Here is a 12,958-nt window from a genome sequence, read left to right on the forward strand (position 1 = left end):
ATTAGATTATTTTATTTGGAAATCAAAGTTTTATTTTTCAGGAAGCCTGTTTTAAAATTAAACAAATAATTGAACAAACAAAACTGCAACCACCAATAAACACAACCATAGACTTGGCTCTCAAGTATCACTAAATTGAATTTGAACTCAATTTTTTTGTAATAATGGAGCACAGGGTCTTGTAGCTTTCTCTTTAGGACATTTTTTACATTCACAGATCAGACAGACTGTCATTGTGCTACATCTGTTATAGTACAGCAACATTATTCATTATAATTTCTTGTTTGTTCAACCAAAAGGGTCTTTTGGTTAGGTTTTGCCCTGTATTTTAAACAGATGAAATGTGTTATCTATGCACAGAAGTTATTTTTATGCTTTACTTGTGAAACTTAACTGCTTGCATGTGCAAAAGCAAACAAACTGTTGCATTCCGCCTCAGTGCCATAAAAAACCTGGACCATCTGTAGCTCATCTCTTTCTTGGTCAATTATAGATGAACAAAGTCCTGAAATGCTGAATAGATAATCCATCAAATACAACCAAGGGCATGAGACTTTCTCAGAGCAATTTCCCTGTCAAGGAAATAGCTGTCATCATTTGACCACTCTCCCTGTTTTATTTCCTTTGGCATGAAGTGTCACGTGGAAAAAGGCATTAGCCTCCTGAGGGACTCAGTATGGTCATTTCAGTTTCTTAATTAGAAGAAGCTGAGAGTTAACATTAAAAAGTGACATGTCACACAGTAAAGATTTTATGATTTCTCATGGAGGGTCCCTCCAGTAAATTTGGTTTTCTCAAAGGAATACCAGCATTGGAAAATAAAATATCACTGACTCCTAGGAAATTCTATGGCAAACAAAGTGGTTTTTAAATTTAATTGGTTTCATGTTATTTAATAATATCTTTCTTTATTATATTTCTACTCTATTTAGTATTATTGTTTTTGTTAGGTGCTGTCGAATTGTCCAAAGGGTTTCCTAAACTGTTATTTATATGAAAGCAGATTGCATGATCTTTTTCCAAAAGAGTCAGTGAATGGCTTAAAACTTTCAATCTTTTGTTTAGCAGCCAGGCACTTAATTAGTGGGCCAATAGAGTACTTATCTAGTTGCTGTTGTTGATGCTAAGTGTTGTTGAGTTGGTTCAGACTCACAGTGACCCTGAATAGGATTTCTGAGGAATTGCTGGCAGTTTGAGCAGCCAATTTATGGTTAGAAGCCTAGTGTTTATCATACAGAGCCATGCCAGGATCATTACATAAAATATGTGGTCATGCAGCTTTGATACTATATAATAGATGAGGGCTTTAAAAGGTTCATGGAAAATTGCCATTAGTTTATAGTTCCACTTTTTCTCAAACTTTTTGAAGCCCTCTCATATGTTACGATCTAAGGACATGTGTTGGATATTTCTTTCAGCAGTCAGGAAGATTTTTCACCATTCTAGTGGGACAGAAAAGGAATAATTTTAAAAATATGAAAAGAATTTCTATATCCCTCAGTCTTGCTTTATCTAATTGAATTCCTGAGTGCTGTGGACCTCTTTCCATACTGTTTTGAGGTCAAATGATCTATGTTTCTAATATTTAAATGAAACAGCATTCATTTTATTTAAGTCCCTTTGCACTTTTTCCTAAATATATAATTAACTGCCCTCAGAAATTCTCGTTGTTAATTTCCAAATGACACTGAAATCCATATTCAATAAGGAGTCAGCCCCATGATAACCTAATCAAAATGGCAAACTCAGCTAACTGTACCAACTATACTAAAGCACATTAGCCCGGCTGCCCTCCTCTACCTCCTGTCCTTCCTCTTTTTTCGTTTTCATTTATATTTTGTGTGGTTTTATCACCTCCAATGCCTAGATTACTGTTGTTGTTAAGTACTGTCAAGTTGGTTCTGATTCATAGTAACCCTGTACAGAGTTTCCAAGAAGTCTGCTGCTAGGTTTGAACAATCGACCTTGCAGTTTACAGTCCAGTGCTGATTCTACAGCAATACCTAGACTGGTACCCAATAAATATTTGTTGACTGAATGAAAGAAAAGATGAGGCTTTCTGTTACCATGAAGGTTTACAGCCTCCTAAGTCAGAACCAACTCAATGGCACACAATAACAGCAACAACAAATGAAAGATGCAATCAATGTGTCCTTAAAAAGCTTATTACTTACCTTAAAGTGCCAGAGTTTTGCTGCTATTTCTAAGGTTTTCAGTGACAAATCTTTCAGAAGTGGTCTAACTCTCCTTCTTTCTACTCTGTCTTAGTCACCATGGTGACCATGTGGTATTTAAAATACCTGTAGCATAACTTACAGTTTCATAGTAACACAGAAACCATCACAGCACAGCAAACTGTCGGATAAGCGGTAGAAGGAGGCAATTGTAAACCAACAAGATTGCGTCACAATTTCTTCCTAAATTTGAGTAATTCTCTATGCATCATAGATGGTATTCTGGTTGATGTGTAGTACCATAGCATTATGATTTACTTTACATTTCTTCATAGACTTTTTACCATAATTATTGTATTACTAGTGCAGATAATCAGTTTTAATTTCAATTTGCACCTTACAGTCATTCAGAAAACGATTCCTGTCAATGTTTTTTTTAACTTTCAGATCATTTTAAATGATTTGGAAGTTATTTTAAAAACATTTTTTAAACATTATTCTTATTTCAGATTTTAATGATTCTCATTTTTCAACATTGTGTTCTGAAAATATTTTATCTAATAATTTACCCTTTGAATTATATGAAAAATTTTATTTTTGGTGTAATAAGTGATCAAGTTTAGTTAATATTCATTGTGTCCCTAAAAGTTTAATCTGATATAAAATTAAGTTTTAAATACATTGGATCAATATTAAAAATTATATTATTTAAATTCATTATATTTTATTATGTTATTTACCACTGAAATAGTGTCTGTGTGTCTGAGTAAAAAATATATGCTAACAGGGAATTTCTGTATATTTCTTTGCGCACTTTCTCTAGATTTTCCTTTATTTACATATGATGTTATTGGATTTTTAAACATTCATTAAATAAAACAATCACTGAAAACTGTGATTTTTGTGTCCTTTTACTTACCAATTCTTACTTTGAATTTAAACATATATATAGATTTTTTTTTTAATCTAAATTACTTTTTGATAGTTCTGACCTACTGTCTCTTCACCAATGTATTTGTATCAAATATAGGCTTTTATTAAATCTAACAGCTGAATTTTTCCTATCTATGTATTTCAATTTCTCATCAAAGCAGCAGTCAAGAAATTCAATGGCATATTGAATTAGGCAATCTGCTGCACAAGACCTCTTTAAAGTGTTGTTGAGCAAAGATGTCAGTTTGAGGACTAAACATGCTCCTGATCCAAGCCCTGGTATTTTCAATAACCTCATATGCAAGTGAATTTTGGATAATGAATAAGGAAGACCAAAGAAGAATTGATACATTTGAGCACTGGTAATGGAGGAGATTATTAAAAGTATCATGGACTGCCAAAAGGACAAATCAATCTGTGTTTGAAGAAATATAGTCATAATGTTCCTTAGAAGTCCGCATGTCCAGACTTCATCTCTCATGCTCTCATATTATGAGGTAGTAGCTCTGGTAGTGTAGTGGTTACAAATTGGGCTAAGAACCTTAAGATCAGCAGTTCAAAACTACTGCTGCTCCACGGTAGAAAGATGAGGCTTTCTGCTCCTGTAAAGATTTACTGCCTCAGAAACCCTGTAGAGGGTCGCTATGAGTTGGAACTGACTCAACGGCACTTAACAACAATAACAGTCACTGGAGAAGAATATTATGTTTGGTAAAATAGAGGATCATTAATACAAAGAAGACCCCAGGGAGATGAATTGGCACAGTATGGGTTCATACTGTGGGTTCAAATATAGCAATGATTATGAGGTTGGCACAGGACTGGGTAATATATTATTCTGTTAAATTAGCTATGAGTTGGTACCAACTCGATGGCACAACAACACCAACGTTATCAATGAGATCCACACTGTCTAAAGACTTTGCATAGTCAACAAAGCACTAGTAAACATCTTTCTGGATATCTGATTATGATGTGTCATTATGTTATTGTTGCTAAGTAACATTGAGTTGGTTCTAACCCATAGTAACCCTGTATAGGGTTCCCAAGGAGCAGCTAGTGATCTTGAACCACCAACCTTGTGGCTTAAATAGACTTTGCAGTCTAGTGCATTAACAACTGCCTGTAGTTCTTTGAATATTTAGGATGTATAATTCTTTGTTGTTGGGTGCAGTTTTACTTTAAAATGTATATTATTTTGATTTTTTTTTTTTTTAGGACAGTAATTAAATGTATTCCAAGTAATTTTTATCTGTTTGGGGTTTGGGGTTTGATTTTAAGTTTTGGCATCAAATATTGAGTGATGTTTTTGTTTAAGTAAAAAAAAAAAAAATAGTGCCAATTATTTTATTTGTCAAGGTAATATGAAAGTAGAACTCCTAAGGATTTTTGAGACTATAAATCTTTGCAGCAGCAGATAGCTTCATTTTTCTCTCATGGGGCAGTAAATGGATTTGAACCTCTGACCCTGAAGTTAGCAATTCAATGCTTAATTTACAGAACCAATAGTGTCCCTTCACAAGAAGCTTGGAGAAGTTCTGAGACTTGGCTAGAAACACAGAGGACTTAAAGGCCTGTTTACTTTTAAACTGCCATTGAAGACGTTGAATTTCATGGTATTTATGTATTTTTTCCCCAAATATTTCTTGGTATTTCTGGTTTAGAAGCAGAGGGATGTAAATGATCAGATCTATCCCAGTTGGAGTTTTTATTGTCCAAGTTGAATGACTAACTGATAGTAGAACTGATAGTTTCATATATCGAGAAGGAAATGAAGTTTTAAATAAGAATGCAGTATAAAGAATATTGGGAATGTGGTAGCGCCATAAGATAAGTACCGGACTGCAAGCCACAAATTTGATGAGTTGAGTCCACCAGCCAATCCATAGGAGAAAGATGAGACTTTCTGCTCCTGCCAAAAATATCTGAAAGCATCAAAAACCTTATGTTGCTGTTGTGAAGTTCTGTCGAGTCAATTCTGACCCATATCAACCTTGTATAGGGTTTTTGAGGAGTAGCTGGTGAGCTTAAACCACCGACCTTGCAGTTCAAATGGCTTTGTAGTCTGGCTCATTAACCCACAGCACCACATCAAGACTCCTTACAGGGTCATTGTTAATAGAAACCTACTCCAGGATACAACAACAACAATTTAGAATATTGAGAAGGCAGCAGAAGATGGACTGGGAAAAAGAATAGTTAAAAATGAATTGGAGGTTTTATTTCATCTCTTATATTTGCACATGAATCCCAGAACAGCTTTGAGTATTATAAGAATTATTGTTAAGTGCAGTTGAGTAGGTTCCTACCCATAGCGACCCTGTATACATAGGGTTTCCGACAAGTGGCTGGTGACTTTGAACCGCCAATGTTGCAGTTCAAATGACCTTGCAGTCCAGTTAATCCACAGTGCCATACCAGGACTTCATTATGAGAATACAGGCTATCATTTATACTTTATGGGAATGCTTTCAAAGCTGGTCTGAGACTGTTGAAAAGTTAGAGAAAGGACAACTATTCATTTTATAGGCATTGATTCTTGTATACAATTTCGAATTTTAAGAAAATCAGAGAAGCCAAGCCCATGCACCTACCAAATCTGCACTATTTGGAAAGAGCTAATGGAAAGAGTACTGGAAAATGATTCTGTTGTGACCCAATTCTGGCTTTCTTAGGAGTATCCTATTTTATCAGTGACATTTCCTTATCTAAGGAATACCCACAGTCCCAAGTAAACTGAAGTGTTTGGCTACTCTACCATTGCTTCTATATAGTTATTGTCTATGTGCTGGTGAGCCTGGGGCTGCTGTTCATCATCAGAGTCAGGAGTCAAATTGGTGAAAGATTAAATTAGACCAAGGAAAACCTGAAACCCATTGGGCACCAGTTTATCCATCACCATATTTGATGGTAGTGACCTTCCAAGAGTAAGAGCTGCAGCTTTATACCTGTCTTCCAAAGCCAAAAATAGTTTCTCCTCAGTCTAATAGATATAGCAAATAAAAATTTAAAAGGTGCAGCTCCAAGTTCAACCATGTTAACATTCTAAAATTGAGCATTCTTAAAAAGGAAGGGTGAATAAGAACATTTTAGAGTAAGGCATAGAGATGAAAGGAATTTATGAGAGTCGATTATTTTATGATTCAAAAAACCCCACAGTAAATGACATGGAATCGCACAACTAATGTGTAGTTGAGGATTGAGATGGTCAAGAAAATGACAGATGGAGTGTAGTCACATGCTTGATGATTTAATCCTGAGACAAAATATTTTGAACAATGTACAGGAACTAATTAAGTGACTATAAGGCAAACAGAAGAGAATGATTAGGAGGAGAGTAGACTCACATAATATGCCGTTAGCCTTTAAAATGTCAGAGTTTTAATTGAAAATGAAGAGGCAATGAGGATCCAGAAGAACACAGACTCCTTTTTCTAACTCTAAAAATCAAAGAACCTCGGAAAGGTACGGGTCTGTTTCTAAGCAAACCAGAAAGGTAAAGACAATTTTTTTAGTGAGACTTTATAGCTGTAAGCACAGTTCTGAGTCATGAAACAGGTGTTCTTGCATGCATAATGGAAAAGCTCTGTTGGAAACTTGCCATTGAGCTATGGGGTCAGGGGCAGAAGTGATAAAACAGGAAGGACATATGGGTACCTGATCGTAGACACAATTAAGATCCCTTATAACTTGCTCAGTGATTAAGGAAAACAGATATAGAAGGCATATTTTCTTTATTTAGATTTAAGTTTAAAAATATAATATGAATAAAAAAGATAATATGAATGAGCTAATTTTTTTTTTTTTTTTTTAGTAAATGAGGGAGCACTCAGGATGATATGGAATTATTTGGTCTGAGAACGTTACTGGTCGAACATCTTTAAAACAATGGCTATTTAGTCAATGTGGACTTCTGATGACTTCATGTGTGTCAGAGTAAAACTGTACTGTATTGGGGTTTCCAAAGCAGATTTTTCAGAAGTATATCACCAAATTTTTCTTCTGTGCCACATCTCCATGGACTAGAATCTCCAACATTTTCTTTGAAAGGTTAGTGTGTTCATTCGTTGTACCATCCAGGTACTTCCTGATCTTTTTTGTTGTTGTTGTTAAGTGTCATCAAGTCAGTTCCGACCCATAGCGACCCCTGTATAGGGTTTCCGAGGAGCAGCTGGTGAGCTTGAACTGCCAACTTTGCAGTTCAAACAGCTTTTTGCAGTCTGGAACATAAATTGGCTTTAACTAATTATGTGGCTTCCAGGATGAAACACATAGTGAACAGACATAAAGTCTATTCCCAAACTATCAGGAAATAGCATATACTGTGGTTAGTCTATTTTGTACACCTTGCAGAGAATGGTCAGTTTGCAAAGCATAGAAGATCACTCAGTGACCTTGGTGGGAACTGGTCAGTTTGTGACCCTACTTGGAAGGTCATGCCTTGGAATTAATATATTGCTATGTGACATCAGGTAATTCTAACTCATTACTACCCAGTATAGGATTTCTGAGGGTGTATATTTTTGTGAAAGCAGAAAGCCTCATCCTTCTTCAAGAATCTGCTAGTGGCTCAAAGTGCTGACTTTGTGGTCCATTGCTTATTGTAGAGCCACCATGCATCTGTATATAAGCAGCCAATATACAGAGGTTTATTAGAAGGCAATGGGAGAAGTAAGAGAGAGACTTCCTTAAAAAGCTATAATATGAATCAAGAGCTTTAAAACTGAAGGTGATACAAGATGATGGCAGCAGTATGAGTGTTGGAAACCACAGACAAGCATATGCTTGTAGTGGTGCTTGCTGGTCCCTGGAGAGAGAGACAAGCGTGCCTTCAGGCAGGTGGTTTGCTGGCAAAATGGAGTGCCTTTAGGTACTTGTTGGTAGATCCAAAGAGTGTAACACTTCCCTGAGTATGGCAGAGACCCAGGAAAATGAACAAGCATGGAGCTTGTACTTGAGTCATTATGTGACAGAAGCCAGGTCCAGTGAGCCCCAATGGCTCAGAGAAGAGTACTGGCTGACATTGCAAAGAACTGAAAGCTGTCTTAATTGGAAACTGTTCTGGCTGGTGAACTGTATCCTCTCTCCAGAGTTGTATCCTGTTTATTTCCAAGCAGATCTTGATTCCAAGTTATAACCTGTTACTTTACTAATAAACGCCATATTCAATGTGGTCTGTGAGTTCTTGTTGTAACTGCAGTAAGTTATTAAAACCTAGACTGCGGTTGGTTCAGAAATGATGACAAGTTGGACAGTGGAGGTATTTCTGAACTCCACCTCATAGGAACCAGCTTTGGGTTGGTCCTAATTCTCATCCTCCCTCCTGAGTGTGTATGTTCCCTGACACTTAATTGTAGGTATTCTGATTAAAATTCACACTTTACTCTTTATATCAATATTTTTCAAAGTAAATACAATATTGATATAGAACATAGTGAAAAGTACACAGATCATGAGAATGAAGTTCAATAATGTAAAAATAACAGTTATATTCAAGATATGCAATATCTTTTGCATAGATCAAGATATGCAATAGTATTATCTCCCTAGAAGACTTCTTTGTTTCTTCTCTTAGTTATTAACACTGGAAGTTAATCAGTGTTCTGACTGTTGCATATGTTGTTGTTGTTAAGTGGGGTCAAGTTGGTTCTGATCCATAAGGACCTTGTATTGGGTTTCCAACGAGCAGCTGGTGAGCTTGAAGTGCTGACCTTGCCACTCAAATTGTCTTTTCAGTAAAGCATATTAACCCACAGCATCACAACAGGACTCCTTACGGTTACAGCATTGGTGACCTTGAAAACTAGAATAGGAAGTAAAACATCTCAAATAATTTTATATGACCAATATTGCCATGGCACAAACGGTAAACTAAGACATTACAAGTTAAGAAAACTATATTACAATTATCTCTCATTAATCTACACAGAATTTCTCAATTAAATATCAATAAGTAAAGCTCAGTAATATATGAAAATGATAATATAAGTATAATATGTCTTAGTTAAATAGAAATTATGCAAGGATAGAGGGTGGGTTCAAATGCAATAATAAATTTATTATCGCAAACACAACAAACACTTAACACACTGTCTTTATGACTAAGGATGGACTTTGGGAGATACTGCAAGGGACTATTACTGCATTTTGTTTTTCCTCTTGTATCATTTTTTCTTTAATCTACTTTAAGTCTTTACACAATTATACATATGGAGTCTATGACTCTTTTCAGTACCTTTATTACTTGATACAGTTCATGCTGTGAAAGGGGTAACTGAAATGATATTTAACTCTAATTATGTGGACCTTGTTTGTGGGGAAGTATACCTTGTTTGTGGGAAAGAGAAGAGACAAAGGTTACGTAAAAAAAATTTGTTGTCAAAGTGGCGTCATACCTACTCTTGATTCAATGTTGCTAGAGCACTGTAGTCACAGATGGAAGCATTAGTTGTCCTTGGAAGAGACCAATTCTTGCCTGGTAAGGCAGCTAAGAGCATTAGGAAAAAAGAAAATTAAACAGAGGAAAGGTAAGTAAAGAATATTGTACCTTTGTTAATTTTGTCTACTTTGGGAAAAGTTACTGGATAATAGCTCCTGGCTTCTAGAGTCACAAATTTATGGTGTGTGATTCAATCTGAAAAGGCAGAAGTGTGATCACAAAAAGGCAGATATGTCCACTACCAAAACATGGGAATATTCAAAGAGTTAAGTCAGTTTGTGGGTTACTGCAGGCAACTTCCTGCTGAGATACTTTTACTGAGCTGCTCCTGAAATGGATTTTATACATCAGTGGTCAGAAAGCTGTTTGCCTTGCATAAGATTCTATCAAATAGAAAAAAAGACTTAGTCAGTCTTACTCAGGGTTTATAGTTAGTTGCAGTTTTTTAGACATATGGATAGATGGACAAACTCCTAATTGAATTGGGAAAAGGCAGGATGTTAGCATGTACCCAGAAATGTTTTATTGTGAGTTATGTGATAGTTTACATGGGAGAACTTTAGTTTTACATTCATCCTATCGTATATCGCTTAATTGCCATGGTTGCAATCTTTATTTCCCTTTTGATACATAAACACAATACTCGCTATTATGTATCTGTGTACCTTTATTTCTCATTATGAGGGGGCTTCAAATAGTTTGTGGGAAAACTTCATTATCTATTAATTCCATTTTTCCACAAAGTTTTTTTATAACATATAACATAAACTAATACATTCAAGTTAAAAAATACCAAAAGCACATACAGATGAAGAATTAAATGAAAGTTACTCATAGGAAGATAGAATGTTCTGCTCATTTTTATCTTTTTATGTCAAATATCAGTGTACTTCATAATTTTAATGACAATGTAGTACTGAGAATATTAAGTTATTGTATATAGCCATTAACTATTTCTATCAGTGATTTTATAACAATACACTGTTATCTACTTTGAAACGGAAGATTCTACAAAAGAAAATGTCAGCAAACATTTTCTGTATAAGACCTGAGTAAATATTTTAGACTTTATATCTGTCCTATATCATCTCTGTTCTTACTATTTTACAACAGTTGAATAATACAAAAGCCATTGTAGGCTTACAGGAAAGTTTTCCCGGAACAGAGGACTCTAGGACCTTTGAAGGAGAAGAGCACAAACAGAATGCGGAACTCTATCCAGAGAAACAGTAATGCCAGAGATGGAGGCAGGAATGATAACGTGGAGAAAGAGGGTAGCTGAGGACTCTAGACTCATGCAAAGAGAAAGACTAAGTACTGTTGACCAGGAGGCAGGCTTGCAGAATGTGCCCTTTGATTTTAAATTATTATATATTCTTGAGTGTTTTTGTGTACACCCCTCAAACCAAACCAAACAAGAAAACACATGTAATTGAAGCAAATATTGTTGAATGATGGTGCACAGAAATTGTAATCATTGCAATGAAATGATGGTATAGAATGGATGTTCTGTCATGTAAACTATCATTCAATTCACAATAAAAACAAAAAAATATAAATATAATAAGAGTGTTAAGGATTATGTATCTATCTCTCAATTTTATCTTTCCCATGTTAATTAGTCACCTAAACATTGGTAAAGTTACTAAAAGTTCAATTGATAATGATAAGAGATTAAGTAGTCTACTGACCCCAACAAATCACTTATAAAACCATTAGGAAGGCCACCATCTTGCTTTCCTTTAACCTGGCACTGACCGAGGCTTACACCAATCCTGAGCCATGGAGCTGTTAACCAGAGCCGGCATCCTCTCGAGATTTAATTCCCTCAAAGTCGCTCCCAGAGTTAAAGCCTCAGCTGCTCCCGCAGGAGAACTCCTGCAGTCTCAAGACCTTGAGTTTACCAAATTACTAAATGGTTTAGTGATTGCTTCCCTGGAAAACTATGCCCCAGCATCAAGAATTGGTTTGTTCATTAAAGCAGGCAGTAGATATGAGGACTCCAGCAATTTGGGAACCTATATTTTGCTGCGTCTTGCATCCAGCTTGACTACCAAAGGAGCGTCATCTTTCAAGATAACCCATGGGATTGAAGCAGTTGGTGGTAAATGAAGTGTAACTACAACAAGGGGAAACATGGCTTATATTGTGGAATGTTTGCAGGATGATATCGATATTCTAATGGAGTTCCTGCTCAATGTCACCACAGCATCAGAATTTCGGCATTGGGAAGCAGCAGCCCTTCAGTCCCAGCTAACAATTGACAAAGCTGTGGCTTTCCAGAATGCCCAGGCACATGTCATTGAAAATTTACATGCTGCAGCTTACCGGAATGACTTGGCTAATTCCTTATATTGTCCTGATTATAGGATTGGAAAAGTGACATCAGAGAAGCTACATTAGTATGTTCAGAACAATTTTACAAGTGCAAGAATGGCTTTGATTGGATTTGGTGTGAGCCATCCTGTTCTAAAGCAAGTTGCTAAACAGTTTCTCAACATGAGGGCTGGGCTAAGTTTATCTGGAGCAAAAACTGCTTACCATGGAGGTGAAATCAGAGAACAGAATGGAGACAATCTGGTACATACTGCTCTCGTGGCAGAAAATGCTCCCATAGGAAGTGCAGAAGCAAATGCGTTCAGTGTGTTCCAGCATGTGCTTGGTGCCGGACCACATGTCAAGAGGGGCAGCAACACCACCAACTCTCTGTACCAAGCTGTTGCCAAGGGAGTTCACCAACCATTTGATGTTTCTGCTTTTAATGCTAGTTACTCAGATTCTGGATTCTTTGGGATTTATACCATTTCTCAGGCAGCAGCTTCTGGAGATGTTATCAAGGCTGCCTATAACCATGTAAAAACTATTGCTCAGGGAAATCTTCCTGATGGAATCATCCAAATGGCCAAGAACAAGCTGAAAGCTGGATACCCAATGTCAGTGGAGTCTTCAGAGGGTTTTCTGGATGAAGTTGGCTTCCAGGCTTTAGTTGCTGGTTCATATATGCCACCAACTGCAGTCCTTCAGCAGATTGACTCATTGACTGTTGGTGACATCCAAAATGCTGCAGTGAAGTTTGTTTCTGGCAAAAAGTCAATGGCAGCAAGTGGAAATTTGGGGCATACACCTTTTGTTGATGAGTTGTAATACTGAAGTACATATTACATGGGAGAACTAAACATTTTCTCAATCCAGAGCAGCAAACACATGAAAGTCAAAAGTGTATAACGTACCATTTATCTTGTATTTTTTTCTTTTAATGAACTGAAATATCTTAAAGCATAAATGCAAGTAATTATTTCCAACTGACCTAAAGGCAATAAAACGTTCTGTGTAAAAAAATAAAAAAATAAAATTCGGAAATGGGAAGCTTTACAAAACTGTTCCAATAGTGTCAAGACATATTAGGAAAGAC

The 12,958-nt window shown here is 36.1% G+C and overlaps 1 pseudogene; it reads left to right on the forward strand.

Moving 5' to 3' along the window:
* The first annotated feature begins 11,328 nt into the window (after nt 1-11,328).
* LOC102829714 lies at nt 11,329-12,690 on the forward strand (annotated as a pseudogene).
* Nucleotides 12,691-12,958: the final 268 nt, after the last annotated feature.

Source organism: Chrysochloris asiatica, unplaced genomic scaffold (assembly GCF_000296735.1).
Source record: "Chrysochloris asiatica unplaced genomic scaffold, ChrAsi1.0 scaffold00063, whole genome shotgun sequence".
NCBI lineage: Eukaryota > Metazoa > Chordata > Mammalia > Afrosoricida > Chrysochloridae > Chrysochloris > Chrysochloris asiatica.